This window comes from Lolium perenne, chromosome 6 (genome assembly GCF_019359855.2).
Source record: "Lolium perenne isolate Kyuss_39 chromosome 6, Kyuss_2.0, whole genome shotgun sequence".
NCBI classification, from domain to species: Eukaryota; Viridiplantae; Streptophyta; class Magnoliopsida; order Poales; family Poaceae; genus Lolium; species Lolium perenne.
In genome coordinates this window covers 104318206-104335059 of record NC_067249.2, presented here as the reverse complement: position 1 = coordinate 104335059, position 16854 = coordinate 104318206, and the positions used below count along the sequence as shown (strand labels likewise).

Sequence of the window (16854 nt, the reverse complement as noted above, 5' to 3'; positions counted from 1 at the left end):
ATTCTGTTTCCGTCATCAGAATTTATATCTTTGTGACTGGTGTTTTCGAACTTGAACTTGAACGGTGACTTTGACTTTGAATCACAATAGGAGTTGTGGGAATGACACTAATGTTCCCACTTGAGTTAGTTAGCACATGAGGAGTTGTTTGCTACAATGTTTATCAAATAAAATTGGCTTTATGCAAATAAACTTAGAGCTTAGAACACCATTATATCAATGTTAGTACTTACATTAGTATTAGATTGCGAGTACATAAAGTACTCACGGCTTTGTCCCTGGCTATTCAAATGGCCAGACTATGAAGCCGAGCAGCAGTACGAGGATGACGATCAGCAGGACGTCTACCACAACTAGGAGCTTCTAACGTCAAGCGTTGGCCTGTGGACTAGAGAGTCCTTGTATCTTACGCTTCCGCTATGAACTTGTGTTTGTTCGTTGATCATTAGATCAACTATTTGTGTAATATGGATCATGTGATTCCAAATTTGTAAGACATTATGGTTTGTAATGAATGATGACTGTGATACTTAACTATTATGCCTCGCAACAACAATTTCCTGGGATTGCGATGTATGACATAATAGGCATTCGGACTTTAAAAATCCGGGTGTTGACAAGTTGGTATCAGAGCCATTGTTTGACCTTAGGAGACCCTAGTTAGAAATGGACGTTCTGAAAAATTGAGTTTCAAAAAGGAATGAAGTATTTCTGAAAATTTTAATCTTTGTCTTCTCTTTGAGCTCTTTGGAACAACAAAAAGTCATGCTCTTCCTTAGAAATATAACTAAAATTTTGCCACACTTGTTCACTTCTCTAACTTAATCCTTTACTTCACTTTCAGATGGAGCCCGTGAACACGAAGTTTTACCAGCTTGGGAATGGGGGAAGCTTGATCTTCGAGCACGACCTCAACGCCCTGTCCGACCACCTTGGTCGCCCGCACCCAGAGTTCCATGGATCGCAGATCGCGAACCAGCCAGGAGGCGAACTGCAGTGGATCATCACCGCTGACTTGAGGGGCAAGATGGAGCCTCCCACTTCTGAGAGGATCCTCTTCTCCTTCATGGAGAGCAACTGGCTGGACGGACTTGCCCGCGCCCTTCAGGAGGGACTCGCACGCCTCTGCGGGATGAGCGGGGAGGCACTCAAGCACCCTCGCTTTTCCCACCTCGCGAGGCGTAACTCTGCTGGAGAGCCCATGGACATGTCATCCCACCCGGAGCTGAAGCACCATGTGGAGCATCTCGACTTCATGTTGTACCACACTCAGCAGGATCTCGACCACTCCCGTGAGTACGCCAACCAGACTCACGCCCGCATCATCGAGCAAGGAGATGCCATCAAGATGCTCGCCAACAACCGCAGGACCCTCCGCCAACAGCGGGCGAAGAGGGATGCCACCATCACTCGCCTCCGCGCGAAGATAGCCGCACTCGAGGCCACTGTCAAGGCCCAGGAGGAGCAGATGAAGAAGATGGAGGAAGATGGAGAAGACATTCAGGGAGGAAGCAACTACCTGAGTGACGACAACGACTTCGAGGAGGATGAGAACACCGAGGGGGAAGACTACGACTTCCTAGACGGCGAAGATGATGACCACACCCCCATCGATGTTGATGAGAATGAGGAGTAGTTCACTTATGCACTATCGTAGGTGTGAGTTGTATCCCACCCCATGTATCGTAGCTTGGAGAAGAAGGGTTCTTAAAACCCTTAGTGTGTTAGCTTGTAATGTGTGTTGTTTGCTATGAATGAATGTATGTTTGTGTCATCATGAAAAGACTTCAAGTTTTAAGCTTTTGAACTCAAACACAAAACAAGCCATAGAAAATTTCCCTCTTATCTCATGATCTATCTCAATACTCAGATGGCCCCTCCCACTCGCAACGCGAATCAAGACGCTATGATGCAGATGTTGCAAGTTATGCTGGAAGATAGAGAAGCAGAAAGAGCTGAAAGGCAAGCCAACATTGCAGCACTTCAACAGCTTGCCAACAACAATCAAGGCCATCATGATCACCCAGGATCAAAGCTCAAGAACTTCCAGAATACCAACCCGCCAGTTTTCAGCAAGACTGAGGAACCACTTGATGCAGATGATTGGCTCCAAACTATGGAGAACAATCTAGAAGTAGCTGGAGTGGAAGAGAATGAGAAAGTGCTGTTTGCCACGCACTACTTAGCAGGACCAGCAAGAGCTTGGTGGACAAGCACCCGTGCCATGAACGCGGGGCAGTTCATCACTTGGACTGATTTCAAGCTCAAATTCAGCAAGTACCATGTGCCCCTGGGTCTGATAAAGAAGATGAGGGATGAGTTCCGTGAACTGAAGCAGGGCCGGATGTTCGTGGTAGAATACCGCGACAAGTTTCTCACACTGTCAAGGTATGCCCCGGATGAGACCGACACTACTGAGAAGAGGAAGGAAAGGTTCCTGAATGGACTGCATGATGAGATGCAGACTGTGTTGATCAACATCCCCTTTGCCGACCTCGAAGCCCTTGTTGACTCCGCCATCCAAATGGAGGGCAACCGCACCAAGCCGCCGAGAACCGCAAGCGCCGCATGATGAATCAGAGTGGGCCTAGCAATGCCCCAAGGTATCGCCCCAACTCAGGCGGAGGCTTCAGGACCAACAAGCCCAATGCACAGATGTCACGTCCGGTTTATCAGAACCGGAGTGGAGGAAACCCCAGGCCAGGAGGCCACTACAACAACAGCAACAACAACTACAACCGCGCTCCGCCGAGAGCCCCCAACAACAACAACAGCAACAACAACACCAACACCGCACCAAGGACCGGGAGCAATGCAATCCCCGTCGCGAACAAGCAAGACAAGACCACCATCACTTGCTATGAGTGTGGTGTAGTGGGGCATTACTCCAATGAGTGTCCCAAGAGGCTCGCCAAGCTCGCAGGCAACCCCGCACCACCAGCTCAGCAGCAACGCCGTGTCTCCACCGGCAAGAAGTTCGCCCCCAACAACCCGCACAACCGCGGAGGTCGCCTCTACCACATGAATGCTGAGGAAGCCCAGGAAGCACCTGACGTGGTGCTGGGTATGTTCTCTGTTAACTCAATACCAGCAAGAGTGTTGTTTGATTCTGGAGCATCGCATTCGTTCGTTACAGAAGATTTTGTGTGCACTAGTAAGATTCAACCAATCAGCTTGAAACATGTCATGGTAGTTCAAATACCTGGATCAACAACTAAAGCTAGAAAATTTTGCAAAGATGTACCCATCAGAATCCATGAAATAGACTTTTATGCAAACTTGATTGTTCTGGGAACAAAAGGATTGGAAGTAGTCCTGGGTATGGATTGGATGGCGAAACATCATGGATTGATAGACTGCGCCAAGAAGGCCATCACCATGACAAGTAGCACCGAAATAATAATAGAACACTTGTCTGAAAAACTACCCCAAAAATTTACCTGCAACCAAAGTGTAGCCAAGCCAACTCTGGATCAAATCAGGGTCGTCTGTCGATACCCTGATGTGTTTCCGGATGATCTACCCGGTATGCCCCCGGATCGGGATATCGAGTTTATCATCGAGTTAATCCCTGGAACAGGACCTATAGCCCAGAGAGCCTATAGCATGAACCCCGCAGAGTTAATGGAACTGAAGAAGCAACTGGATGATATGCTGTACAAAGGTCTGATTCGACCAAGTGCGTCGCCTTGGAGATCACCAGTTTTGTTTGTGGATAAAAAGGACGGTGCCACCCGTTTGGTTACGGATTATCGTAAGCTTAACGATGTCACCATCAAGAACAAATATCCCCTGCCGAAGATAGAAGATCTGTTTGACCAGCTAACCGGTGCCCAAGTATTCTCAAAGATTGATCTGAGGACAGGTTACCATCAACTAAAGATCCGAGCAACAGATATTCCAAAGACTGCCTTTACCACCAGATATGGACTGTATGAGTACAATGTCATGTCCTTTGGACTGACCAATGCCCCCGCTTACTTCATGAATCTCATGAATAAGATCTTTATGGAATTTCTGGATAAGTTTGTCGTTGTCTTCATTGACGACATCCTTATCTACTCCAAATCAGAAGAAGAACATGAGCAACATTTGGAAGTGGTTCTAGAAACCCTTAGGCAGCATCAGTTGTACGCCAAGTTCAGCAAATGTGAGTTTTGGCTGAAAGAAGTAGGATTCCTGGGACACATCTTGTCTGCAGGAGGAATTGCCGTAGATCCCGCAAAAATCAAAACCATTGAGGAATGGAAAGCCCCAACCACCCAGACTGAAGTCAGAGCATTTCTGGGATTAGCGGGATATTACCGCCGATTTGTTGAAGGATTTTCAAGCATCGCAAGACCAATGACTCAACTGCTGAAGAAGGACCGGAAATTTGACTGGAATGAAAAATGTGAAGAAAGCTTTCAGCTACTCAAGCTCAGATTAACCACAGCCCCAATACTGATCATGCCTGATGTCACCAAGCCATTTGATGTCTATTGTGATGCATCCAAGACTGGTCTTGGATGTGTGTTGATGCAAGAAGGCAAGGTGATATCTTACCTATCAAGGCAACTGAAGCAACATGAACAGAACTATCCAACTCATGACTTGGAGTTAGCAGCCGTAGTGTTAGCCCTGAAGGTTTGGCGTCATTACCTCATGGGTAATCGATGCGAGATATATTCAGATCACAAGAGCCTGAAGTACATTTTCACCCAGAAGGAGCTGAACATGAGACAGCGCAGATGGATAGAATTAATCAAGGATTACGACATGGAAATTCACTACCACCCTGGCAAGGCCAATGTGGTAGCGGATGCTTTGAGCAGACTGCCGTGTCAGTTGAACTCCATGATCGCAATAGAGCAACCAAGCCTGTACCAAGAGTTTGAACAATTCAGACTAGAGCTAGTGAGCGAAGGATTCCTCGCCAGCATTGAGCTCCAACCCACTTTGATGAGCCGATAAAGGAAGCCCGTAAGGGAAATGCCAGCATTGACGGAATCAATAACCGTATAGCTGCAGGAAAGGCACCAGGATTCACCGTAGATGAAGAAGGAGTTCTTTGGTACAACGAACGCCTCGTGTGTACCATCGTATTCGTAGTTGAAACAAGTCATTATGAACGAAGCTCATGATACACTGTATTCCATTCACCCCGGAGGAACCAAGATGTACCAAGACCTGAAGGAACAATTCTGGTGGCACGGAATGAAGCGAGAGATAGGAAGCTACATCGCCAAGTGTGATATCTGTCAGCGAGTCAAAGCAGAACATCAACGACCCGCAGGACTGTTGCAACCTTACAGATTCCGGAGTGGAAATGGGATTCTGTCGGTATGGACTTTATCACAGGATTGCCCAAATCTAGCCGAGGAAATGACTCCATTTGGGTAGTCATTGATAGGTTGACCAAGGTTGCACATTTCCTCCCTGTCAAGACCACATACCAAGGCCCAAAGCTTGCAGAGTTATACATCTCCAGAATAGTCAGCCTGCACGGAACCCCGAAGTCAATTGTGTCAGATAGAGGATCACAATTCACCTCAAGATTCTGGCAGAAAGTGCATGAAGGACTAGGAACCCGTCTGAATTTCAGCACAGCCTACCACCCACAGACTGACGGACAGACCGAGAGAGTCAACCAGATACTAGAAGATATGTTAAGAGCCTGTGTGCTAGAGTACGGATCCAAATGGGAAGACTGCCTACCATATGCAGAATTCTCCTACAACAATAGTTACCAAGCCAGCTTACAGATGGCCCCCTTTGAAGCCTTGTACGGAAGGAAATGCCGTACCCCTCTGAACTGGTCGGAAGTCGGAGATAGTCAAATCTTCGGCCCCGATGTTCTCCGCGAAGCCGAAGAGAAGGTGCACAAGATCCGCGAGTACCTCAAGACCGCCCAATCAAGACAGAAGAGCTACGCCGACAAGAGACGCTGAGAGATGACATTCGAGATTGGAGATTTTGTGTATCTCAAAGTCTCACCCCTCAAAGGAATGCAGAGATTCCAACTCAAAGGAAAGCTCGCCCCCAGATATGTCGGACCATTCAAGATTCTGGATCGCCGAGGAGAAGTCTCATATCAGTTGGAACTACCGGAAGAGATGTCCGCCGTACACAATGTGTTTCACATCTCACTGCTTCGGAAGTGTCTAGAAGTGCCTGAGAAGACCGAAGTATTCAAGAACATCGACCACAGAGCCATTGATATCAACAAGGATCTGACCTACCGCGAAGTGCCTATTCGCATCCTTGAAGAAGCATTCAGGACCACCCGCACCAGAAGTATCAAGTTCCTGAAGATACAATGGAGTAATCACACCGAAGAAGAAGCAACTTGGGAACGCGAGGAAGACATGAAGAAGGAATACCCAGATCTCTTTAGTACCTAGTTTTCTCTAGATCTCGGGACGAGATCTTTTGTAAGGGGGAAGGGTTTGTAACATTCCAAGTTTCAATAAAATGAACAAAAGAGAGAATTCAAGAATCCAAAATTTGGAGCCAACAAAAACTTTTCTCATCATATAAGGCCTATGCCATTTTTACCCTTCTTTGATCTAGGCCAATTAGGGTTGCACCATTACTTGTAAATGGTTACTAAACACTTATTAACACCTTTGAAACCAATCAAACTCAATCCAAAACAAAATTGAATCAAAATGGAGCTCACATGTGATTATGGTCATATGTGCCATTTTTACCCTGATGCCCACTTTGAGCCCCTGGATTTTTACTTTTCCCTTCTACACTTGGTCAAACCTTTTCACCTCATCCAAGACAACATCAAGCACTTCAACTTTGCCCAAAACCACCACCCCAAAATCATTACCAAATTCAAATGGGAAGCAAGCAAAGTTGGAACATTTTCACATATGCAAGATCATATGCAAAATGTGATTTTGCATCCCATTTCCATTTTGACCACCACCACCACCAAAATGCTCCACTTAATATATGATTACAACCCACCAAAAAGATTTTCAAATTTCAAAAATTATTTTCTTGCGGGCATTCTGTCGAACACCTTGCTGGCAGGGTGAAAAATTGAGCCCATACCTCATTTTTACCTTGGACTTGGTCCAACCTTGACCCTCCCTGCACCCTGGCACCTCCACTTATCCCTCAGCATCAGTATCAGCCACTGTACCCCCTCCACTTGACCTCCATGACCATGGCAGGGCCATGCCCGTGCTCACCATGCCATCTCCATGTCACCTCCCTCTCTGGTCAGCTCCGCACCACACCACCATGTCTGGCCGCTCCCTCTCACCTCCTTGGACACGCCCGTGCATGCCCTTGACCAAGGCCAAGCCTGCACGCGCCAGAACAGCCACGCCCAGACACGCCCAGGAACGCCCATGCACGCGCCAGTGCACGCACGGCGAGCGCCCTGGACGCGATAGAGCGTGACGCGCGCCGACGCTCCTCGCCCTCCCTCACCTGCTCCGCTCGCCAGTGGACGCGCCAGACGACCAGCAACCTCACAGACATCGTCGATTGACCGCGGGAACGCCATGGCCAACGTCATCGTCGACGCGACCCGCCACGGTGACGCACACTCCCGTCAAGCTCACCGTCGCCTCAGAGCCTCGTTTTCACCACCATCAGGCGCGTCATCCTCGCCAGTGCACCAGCAACACGCCGCGCCCATCCCTTGCCTCTTCGCCGTCCTGGAACGACGACGACGACGACGAACCTAGCCGGGCGCCACAGCCACCTCCCGCCGCTATAAAAGGGGAGCCCCTCCCACTGAACTGAGCACGCCAACACCTTCCCCTCCCTTCACTGAACAATCTCCCCACCTCAATTGAGCACCACCTCGCCGGAGCTGCTCGAATCGCAAGCTCAAGCCCGCCGGAGCCCGCGGAAGCTCTGCTTCGATTGGCGCCTCCCCGAGCGCCGCCGCTGCTCCCAGGGCTTCCTCATCTACTACATCTTCTCCGCGCCTACTGCCAGACCCACACGCGGCCTGGTACTCCCTCCCACCCCCTAGGCTCGCCGCCAGGGAGCTCGCCGCTCGCCGGAGACGACGACGTCTATCGTTCGTCCGATTCCTTTCTAATCCAAGCGCTCACATTTCACCGTACCGCTTCGGGCGTTAAGTCCCACTGACGCGTGGCCCCCACGCTGTCAGGCGGCCCGCTGCGCTGGACGCAGTACTGGGCCGGCCCAAGTTCTTTTCCCGCGCGAGCCCACGGTTTGAATTCAAATCTGGAAATTAGAAAAATATCTTAATCTGATGCAAACTTTGAAATTTAATTGGGACAAATCTATCCGGCCAAATTTTACAAACTTTATATTTTTGGAAACCTTAGGAAATTATCTACACAATGCCACTGGATAGAACCCTAGATTTATTGTAGAATTAAAGTGGCAAAATAAACAAGGCAGGGACTTTTCTGCCTTATAATAATTCTTAAAAATCAACCATAAAGGCTTTTCAGTTATTTCCACCTCCAATAATTCACATTTCACTTATACTAATTGTTTCTACAAAAATATGCCATGCCTACTTTGAATGATCATGGCTTAGTTGTTTTAAATGCCCTTATGGCTATTTCTAGTCAAAGGTATTGTCCAAAACTATTAAGAAATCTTATGAGGGAGTTTTCTCTCATTTAAATCTTGTCACCACCAATTCCAAATGAAGTGGAGACTCTGGTTATTTAGGTCCCATAGGAATTGTTGATGATATTAAATCTTGGTTATGCTAGAATTAAATGGTATGAGGTGCTCACCTCATTTAAATCATTTTCTCCAAATGATAAGTGTGAAGAGGTTGACTTGGGTCAACCTAGGTCACATATTATGCATAAGAGAAATTAAATCTTAATAAGATAATGAGAGGAAATTATTTCTCTGAATAATTCAAAGTAACAATTAAGTTTAGTATGAGAGGAAATTATTTTTCTTAAATAATAAGAAAAACACATCCACCAACTTAATAGTATTATGTGATGCTAGTTTAAGTGTGTTAACCATGTTTGTGCTTAGTTTAGTAAATTAGTTTGGTGTGATGATTGTGTACCCCGTATTCGTATTTTAGACGCTAGTACCGAGGAGTACCAGGAGGAGGAGGAGGTCTATTTCCAAGAAGAAGAAGACCACTTTGACCAGTTTCCCAACCAAGGCAAGATAATACTCTTGCAAAGTGCAAAGCTCACCATGAGCAAAGCATTACCCCATTTACTTTATGCTTATGATCCTATTTTCCCAATTTTACTTTACAAGCTTTATTTACCTTTGTTTTATCAAAGTACTTTTTGAATTATGATGTACCTGGTTAGTGTTGAGTTAGTACAAGAGTATCAAACTTAGCACGGAAGCAAAGCAAGTACTTAGCACCCCTCATACATAGTTGCTAGTGCTAAATTTAAAATGACTACTCTAGATGGGAACTTGTGTTGATGAAATGATGATGGTGAAAACCTTGGAATGATGAGTCATTTCCATTGAAAGATTTTGAAGGTGAATATGACACTGAAGTTGACTTGGTGACTTTGGCTAAAAACTGATGATTGAGTTGGATGCGATACCATTCCAATTTTTGAGTACCCCCACAATACCTGATTATGGGTAGGGCTTAGCTGGAAATTTACGTGTCTTAGTATGGGTTCCCTCTAAACAAGCGTCATCGGGGTTATGCCGAAAGCTGCCTCTACAACAAAAGAAATGATGTGATATCTTTGTGATATGAGGTGAATGTCCGGCCCAAGCCACTGTGCGATTCCGGGTTAACAGTTGGTTTTCACCGGAGGCCAAGCTCATGGGGAGAGGTGCCTATACTAGGGTGTGTAAGTGAAGGTTAACGGTTGATGATCCGCGTACTGAGTTACGATTATTCGGGGTTTTATCCCTGACGGATGTAATCAAATGTTGTGGCACAAGTGTGCGACCTCTGCAGAGTGTAGAACTATTCGAATAGCCGCGTCCGCGGATATGGACAATTGGAAAGGCCATTCTGTTTCCGTCATCAGAATTTATATCTTTGTGACTGGTGTTTTCGAACTTGAACTTGAACGGTGACTTTGACTTTGAATCACAACAGGAGTTGTGGGAATGACACTAATGTTCCCACTTGAGTTAGTTAGCACATGAGGAGTTGTTTGCTACAATGTTTATCAAATAAAATTGGCTTTATGCAAATAAACTTAGAGCTTAGAACACCATTATATCAATGTTAGTACTTACATTAGTATTAGATTGCGAGTACATAAAGTACTCACGGCTTTGTCCCTGGCTATTCAAATGGCCAGACTATGAAGCCGAGCAGCAGTACGAGGATGACGATCAGCAGGACGTCTACCACAACTAGGAGCTTCTAACGTCAAGCGTTGGCCTGTGGACTAGAGAGTCCTTGTATCTTACGCTTCCGCTATGAACTTGTGTTTGTTCGTTGATCATTAGATCAACTATTTGTGTAATATGGATCATGTGATTCCAAATTTGTAAGCCATTATGGTTTGTAATGAATGATGACTGTGATACTTAACTATTATGCCTCGCAACAACAATTTCCTGGGATTGCGATGTATGACATAATAGGCATCCGGACTTTAAAAATCCGGGTGTTGACAGTGAGACTCGATAATCCCCTCGTTGCTACCGTCTTCTAGATTGCATCTTGGCTTGGATTGCGTGTTCGCAGTAGGAATTTTTTTGTTTTCTATGCAACGTTATCCTACACTTGTTTCTCCCCCATCTGGTGTCACTACAAGAGATGTGATATTTGTTGACGAAAAGCCTGGTGACGAAGTTGCATACCGTCATGGATATGTCTTAATAGGTGACGAATTCATCTGGCGTCAAGCACTTAAGTTAATGCTTGACGGTTTGCTTTTTCGTCAACGAAAAATCGTCACCCATTACCAAACCTAGAAGGGCTGCCATCGTCTCTGTTAATAGGTGACGAAATGAAGATCGTGGTGTATGTAAACCGTCATTGAATATAATACGGATCCACATGTCAGGTTATAAATAACTTATTATAATTTTATTTAATTATTTCTTGTGGGACCCACTAGTCCAGAAAATATTAAATTTTTAAGTTTTCAATATCATGCGTGACCCACTTGACAGGAACAGAATTAATTCAATAAAAATCGTGGTTACAAAGAATCGAACCCATGTGTTTGGATTGAATGACGTGGACTGTTACCGCTGAGATGTTTCTGAACTGATTATTTATTTCCGTAACTAGGCTCAATAAAAATATTAGAAACCCACAATTACATGTAGGACCAGCCTGCCATATAGATAGCATTCATTTTGCATATTAAAAATCAAGTGCAGCAAGGAGGAATCGAACACAAGACCTCCACCAAGTAAGGGTGTTAAGAAACCAGTGCACCAATTGACACAATTTGATTTAGTTGGATACGGAATAATTTTCTAGTTTGTATGCAGCGAGGCAATTACTAGAAAATGGAATAAAAGTTAGAGAATTGGGGACTCGAACCCAAGATTTATTTCCGTATTAGGCTCAATAAAAATATTTCCCACTTGATCTCAGTTATTAGAAACCCACAATTACATGTAGGACCAACCTGCCAAATATATAGCGTTTACTCGAACCCAGGACCTCGGCAAAGAAAGCATTACAGTTAACCGCTAGACCACTGCACACTTCATGATTCAATAAAAAGCGGGACATATAAGTAATATCTATGCAGCATGGCAATAAATAAAAAACAATAGATAAATCCCATTCTTTTGGCATAGTTTACGATAAAGTTCCCATATTTGACACATAGGTGTATCTTGACATGAGAAACAATGTTGCCAAAGTGAATTTTTATATTATTTATAGAAAATTCATTTTTTGCATTTTCTAAGTGCCAAAAATGACTTTTTTGTGAAGCAAGTACGAAAAACATGGCGCAAAATGGCACCAGTACAATTTTCACGAAAATTAGTCCATATTTGAAGGATCATCCCGAATTATTAGGATTTTTCTCTCTTTCTACCTAATTTCTCTTATTTAAATGACTTTATGTCAATTTTTCAAAATTAATTCAAATTTGAACTACAAGCGTGTGATGGTTTCTCTTAATTTTTTGAAAAAATAATTTTAAGATACGCAAGTAGTGATTATATCACAGAACCATTGATAGTTTTGTAAAAATCGACCCTTTTCAATGAATAGTTATCCTAACCATTTTGACCATGCTTTCAAAAAAAAATGTGAAAAAAAACTCAAAAAAATAAATCCTTTGGCATGGGGTCCCTTTATGTGTAGTAGAAGCTAGGATAAATGATAAACATCAGTTTTGACAAACCTTTCAAAAATATTATTCACAAGAAGGAATATCATGTATAAACATCTATAGGTTTTAATCCAAATGACCAAGGTATGGCCATTCTTGTGGCATAGTTTGTGATAAAGTGCCCATATTTGGCACATAGGTGTATCTTGACATGAGAAACAATGTTGCCAAAGTGAATTTTCATATTATTTATAGAAATTTCATTATTTTTTTCATTTTCTAAGTGCCAAAAATGACTCTTTTGTGAAGCAAGTACAAAAAATGGTGCAAAATGGCACCAGTACAATTTTCAAGCAAAGTAGTCCATATTTTAAGGATCGTTCCTAGGATTTTTCTCTCTTTCTATCTAATTTCGCCTATATAAATGACTTTATGTCGATTTTATGAAAGTAATTCAAATTTGAACTACAAGTGTGTGATGGTTTGCTTTAAATTTTTTCCAAAAATCACTTTAAGGTACATAAGTATTGATTATATCACAGAACCATTGATAGTTTTGAAAAAATCGTCCCTTTTCAATGAATAGCCATCGTAACCATTTTGACCATGTTTAAAAAAAATCAAATAAAGTGAAAACTAACTCAAAAAAGAAATCCCTTGGCATGTGATCCTTTTATGTGTACTAGTTGCTAGTATAAATGATAAACTTAAATTTTGACAATGTTTCAAAAATATCATTCACAAAAATGACTATCACCTATAATCATCTATAGGTTTCAAACCAAATGATTAACGTATGGTCATGCCCGTGTCATAGTTTGTAATAAAGTGCTCATATTTGACACATATGTGTGTCTTGGCATGGAAAACAATTTTGCCAAACTGAATTTTCAAATTATTTGTTAAATCCTGGATCCAGCGTCATTGTGTCGGGCCAATCAGAACGCAATGATTTGCCTCCCACGGATTGCCCCCCAAATACGCCATCTGAACGTCCGCCTAACAGTATTGCGTCCCATCCGTCCATACACATAGACGCAGCGCCGCACCTAAACCCTAAAACCAACCGCACCCACGATCCTTCTGCGCCGCCGTCCACGCTCCACCCACCTCCCTCCTCCTCTCTCTCCTTGCGCGATGCAGACCACGCCGCCACGATCCAGATCAAGCCGAGGGCGCGGCACGAAAAATGTTAGCGCCAACATTTGGCCCAAGCGCGCGCAGTTTTCATTTTCCTCCCAGACCAGGAATACTAAGTCTCCACCGCCGCCAAAACTGAACCCTAAATCCCCAAATCCACCAGGCACCCGCCGCTCCGAGCTCTCCCGGCCGCCTCTCGACCACGCCTGCGCCGCTCGAATTGGGCGCCGCCGCAACACCGTCCTGCCGGCCCCCAAGCGCTCGAGCTCTCTCCCCCGCCCGACTTCGGTCGGCTGCGGCGCTACCGGTCCGGCGAGCACGACCTGCCCCGACTCGCTCGGCTCGCCCGCGCTGCAACGCCTTCCTGGCGCCACCATGCGCTCGACCTCGCCGGCTGGCGCCAGCGCTCGCATCCGGTAGCGAACTGAGAGCCCTGCCGTTCGGAAGTTGCCGCTATCGCTGCTCACATCCAGCTGCAGCTCGTGGTGATTTTCATCTACGCCAAACCCAGTGAGGTCAGTTTTCTCGCTCTCCTCTTTCCCTCCTTTTAGTGCATGCGCTACAATAGCTGCTGCTCTCTGTGTGTCACAGAGTGGAGGCCTCTGATTTCTTCAATATGTGGAGCCTAGATTTATAATCTCCAATTTGTTTGGTATTAGGTTTCTTGCTCCCAGCGACTCACTCCCAGCGATGAGACAACGACACCCCCTCCCTGGTTGTCACTGTTTTCAGGTATCTTTATTTGGTCCTGATTAGTATTAATATATAGTGCATCAATAGGCTAATGCAATCTTTTGTTTATAGTACTTTCATACACTTAGTTGACTGTTGTTTAACGGTTTTTGCATCTTTTGCTTCACAATGTTGTGCACTGCAATGCATAAACCTAATTTATTGCAGATTTGGTGCCATTTCCAAGTTTAGATGATTTGATAGGAAAAATCAAATGAAATGTAATAGATCCAGCACAAAATTGTGTGTATTTCATTTTAGGAGAGAACTTGTATAATCAGAAGTAGGCACCATGTTCGCCCAAGATTGGCAGTAATTTATAAACTGCTACATTCACATGCTTAGGTAGTTTCTCATCTTCTTAATATACTAGCAGCGAGCAGTCTATTGCTGGTCGTTGATTACAAGATATTGTTGTTTGGCCCGAATTTCGTAAAATAAGTAGAGCCTAATTTACATTATCTAATTGTTTGGTTATTAGGATTCTTGTTCCCGGCGACTCAAGAGTTCATTGCTGTGGCGCAAAAATCGCCATCCCTGCTTATCACTGCCTCCCCACTAGTTGGTGAGTTGACTTCCGCGAGTAAATAGAGCCGTTCTTGTCCTTGAAGAGATCTCTCCTGAGCTTCTTGATGATGAGAAAGGTGGCCGAAAGATTACTAAAAAGGCTAACATATGTTCAAGGCCGAAAGATTACTAAAAATGTTAACATATGTTATATTCCATGGTAGTTATGATTGGCTTACACTGATTTATTTAAATACTTGGTATTTTCCTGTTACTTCTAAATACTTGGTGAGCTGTAAAGCTTCATTCAGACCTGCTCTAGTCTTTCTGTACAACAAATATTTGGGGTTTTTAAAGGAGAAAATTCCTCACCGTTTGATCTACTTTTTTAGGCGTGTGGAGCTCGAGGGGCAGCTAGCGCCGGCCTCGTCGGCGATCATGTCGGACGGAAGCCGCACAGGGTGGCCTCCTTCCGCGTCCCCTCAATCCTGCAGGCCGCCCAAACTCGCTGTTCCCAGCCACAAGCACGGCGGCTTCCTCTGCCCCGACCACCGTCGACCTGGTACGTGCTGTCTTCCTCCCTCTCCGGTTTGTGTTCACAAATTTCCCATTGATTCGGTCGCTGCCATGGACGGTGGGCTTAGTTATGTCATCAGGAGATACTCAGCTGTGGCAGCAGCAGCCTCACGGTCCTTAACCTCTTTTTTCAGGTCCTTGGGCCATCCGCAAGCGCGTCTTGGTAGTTAACTCATCCGCTGGTTAGCGAAGATTGCAAAATGTAAGTACTATTAGCTACTACCCTTAATCATGTACTGTTGTTATGACTCAGTTGATCCAGACATGCTGAAATGCAGTAGCACGTACAGGTTTGTGCAACTCATGTTGGATGAGTTACAGTCTTAAGATGAGATATATGTGGAACTCATGTTACACGTATTTTTTTTCAGGTTTACTATTGCGAAACCCCAAAACTACATGGTTGTGCTTATTTGTAAGTGAGGTTACCAACATACATCTATTTCTTTTGTTTTTTCATTTTTGTATCAATCCATCTGTTGTGCTGTGATTTTATGAAAAAAGCAAAAAGAACTGATCCTCTGCATATGTTGATCACGTCCTTCTGAATCCAATTGTCATAGCTCGACAACAGTTTGAAAGGCAGACTTGGAAACACTCACACTTCCCTTTCCTTTGTCTATGCTTGGTTTGTCATGGAAGTAAAAGTAAGTGCCACCGACCCACTTGTGTTTTGTAGCCCCTTTAATTTCAGTACACTTCTATTTCCTCTGGTCTAATACAATTGTGTGACAGTCTAATGACGATAATTTTTTAGTTGCAGAATAGCCCATCATGATTGGGGTGAGTTTATAAGATTTCGCCGGATTGGCTGCACATTGGAGAAGACTATGGGTATTCGTTTCAAAATCTCACCAGGTACTAAATTGCAGTATCTCCGCCACATATGTTCAGTTTATTCTTGTCAACATAGCAAATGCCAGCAAGACTCATTATTTTCTTTCTTTCTGGAAATAAAAGAAGAGAGATATAATCTGTTTATTCTTGTGCATTATCTAATCTGGTAATGAATACGTGTGCAGGTACTAGCTGAATGTAAGGTTGCTGTTAAGAGGAATTTGTTGAGAGGATCATGGCTGCATGCAAGCAAGCTGATATTTTGTTGTTAGATGCTTAGATGCTTGAAATACTAGTATGATGTCAAGCGTTCATAAGTTTTGGGGACCTGATGTAGTCTCAGGCTGTAACTCTATGTGTTTGTAAATTTTTTTTGTGAATATCTGTCGGTTATATGTTGCATATTTGACTTCATATATTTCTAGATTTTCATTGCGTCAAAACATCTAGTTGGTTGAAAACAAATCCAAAAATACCAAAATAACGTCATGAATAAAATGCAATCTCGCACCGTGTGGGTCTCCAACATGACATAATGCCACGTCACTACCATTTGGACCCACATGCCAGCATCCACTTAAGTGATGTCGGACCCACGTTGTCAGCAGCCACATCAGCATGATGGGACCCACATGTAAGGCCATGTCAGATTTTTTGGACCAATCAGATTCTTCCTAGCATTTTGATATTGACGAAATTCCTAATTTTTAGTGACAAATCTGTCTGTCAACGATTAACACTAAACGTTGACGGATTTCTAAGTCGTCACAATCAAACGTTTGACGTTGACGAAAATGAGCATACCGTCACCCCCGATATTTTATGACGGAGCTTCTGTGACGAACCCCTTGACGATCAAAATTCG

The 16854-nt window shown here is 44.2% G+C and overlaps 1 long non-coding RNA gene across 3 annotated transcripts; it reads left to right on the top strand.

Annotated features, from left to right (window-relative positions):
• Window positions 1–13456: 13456 nt before the first annotated feature.
• LOC127307470 (uncharacterized) lies at window positions 13457–16388 on the top strand. Of its 3 annotated transcripts, none has more exons than XR_007855605.2 (9): window positions 13457–13852; window positions 13997–14069; window positions 14551–14634; window positions 14969–15138; window positions 15287–15354; window positions 15524–15567; window positions 15716–15799; window positions 15916–16010; window positions 16175–16388. It is a non-coding gene; the product is annotated as an uncharacterized lncRNA (long non-coding RNA). The 3 variants fall into 3 exon arrangements; XR_007855604.2 differs by having other exon boundaries at window positions 15910–16010; XR_007855606.2 differs by lacking the exon at window positions 14551–14634 and having other exon boundaries at window positions 15910–16010.
• Window positions 16389–16854: the final 466 nt, after the last annotated feature.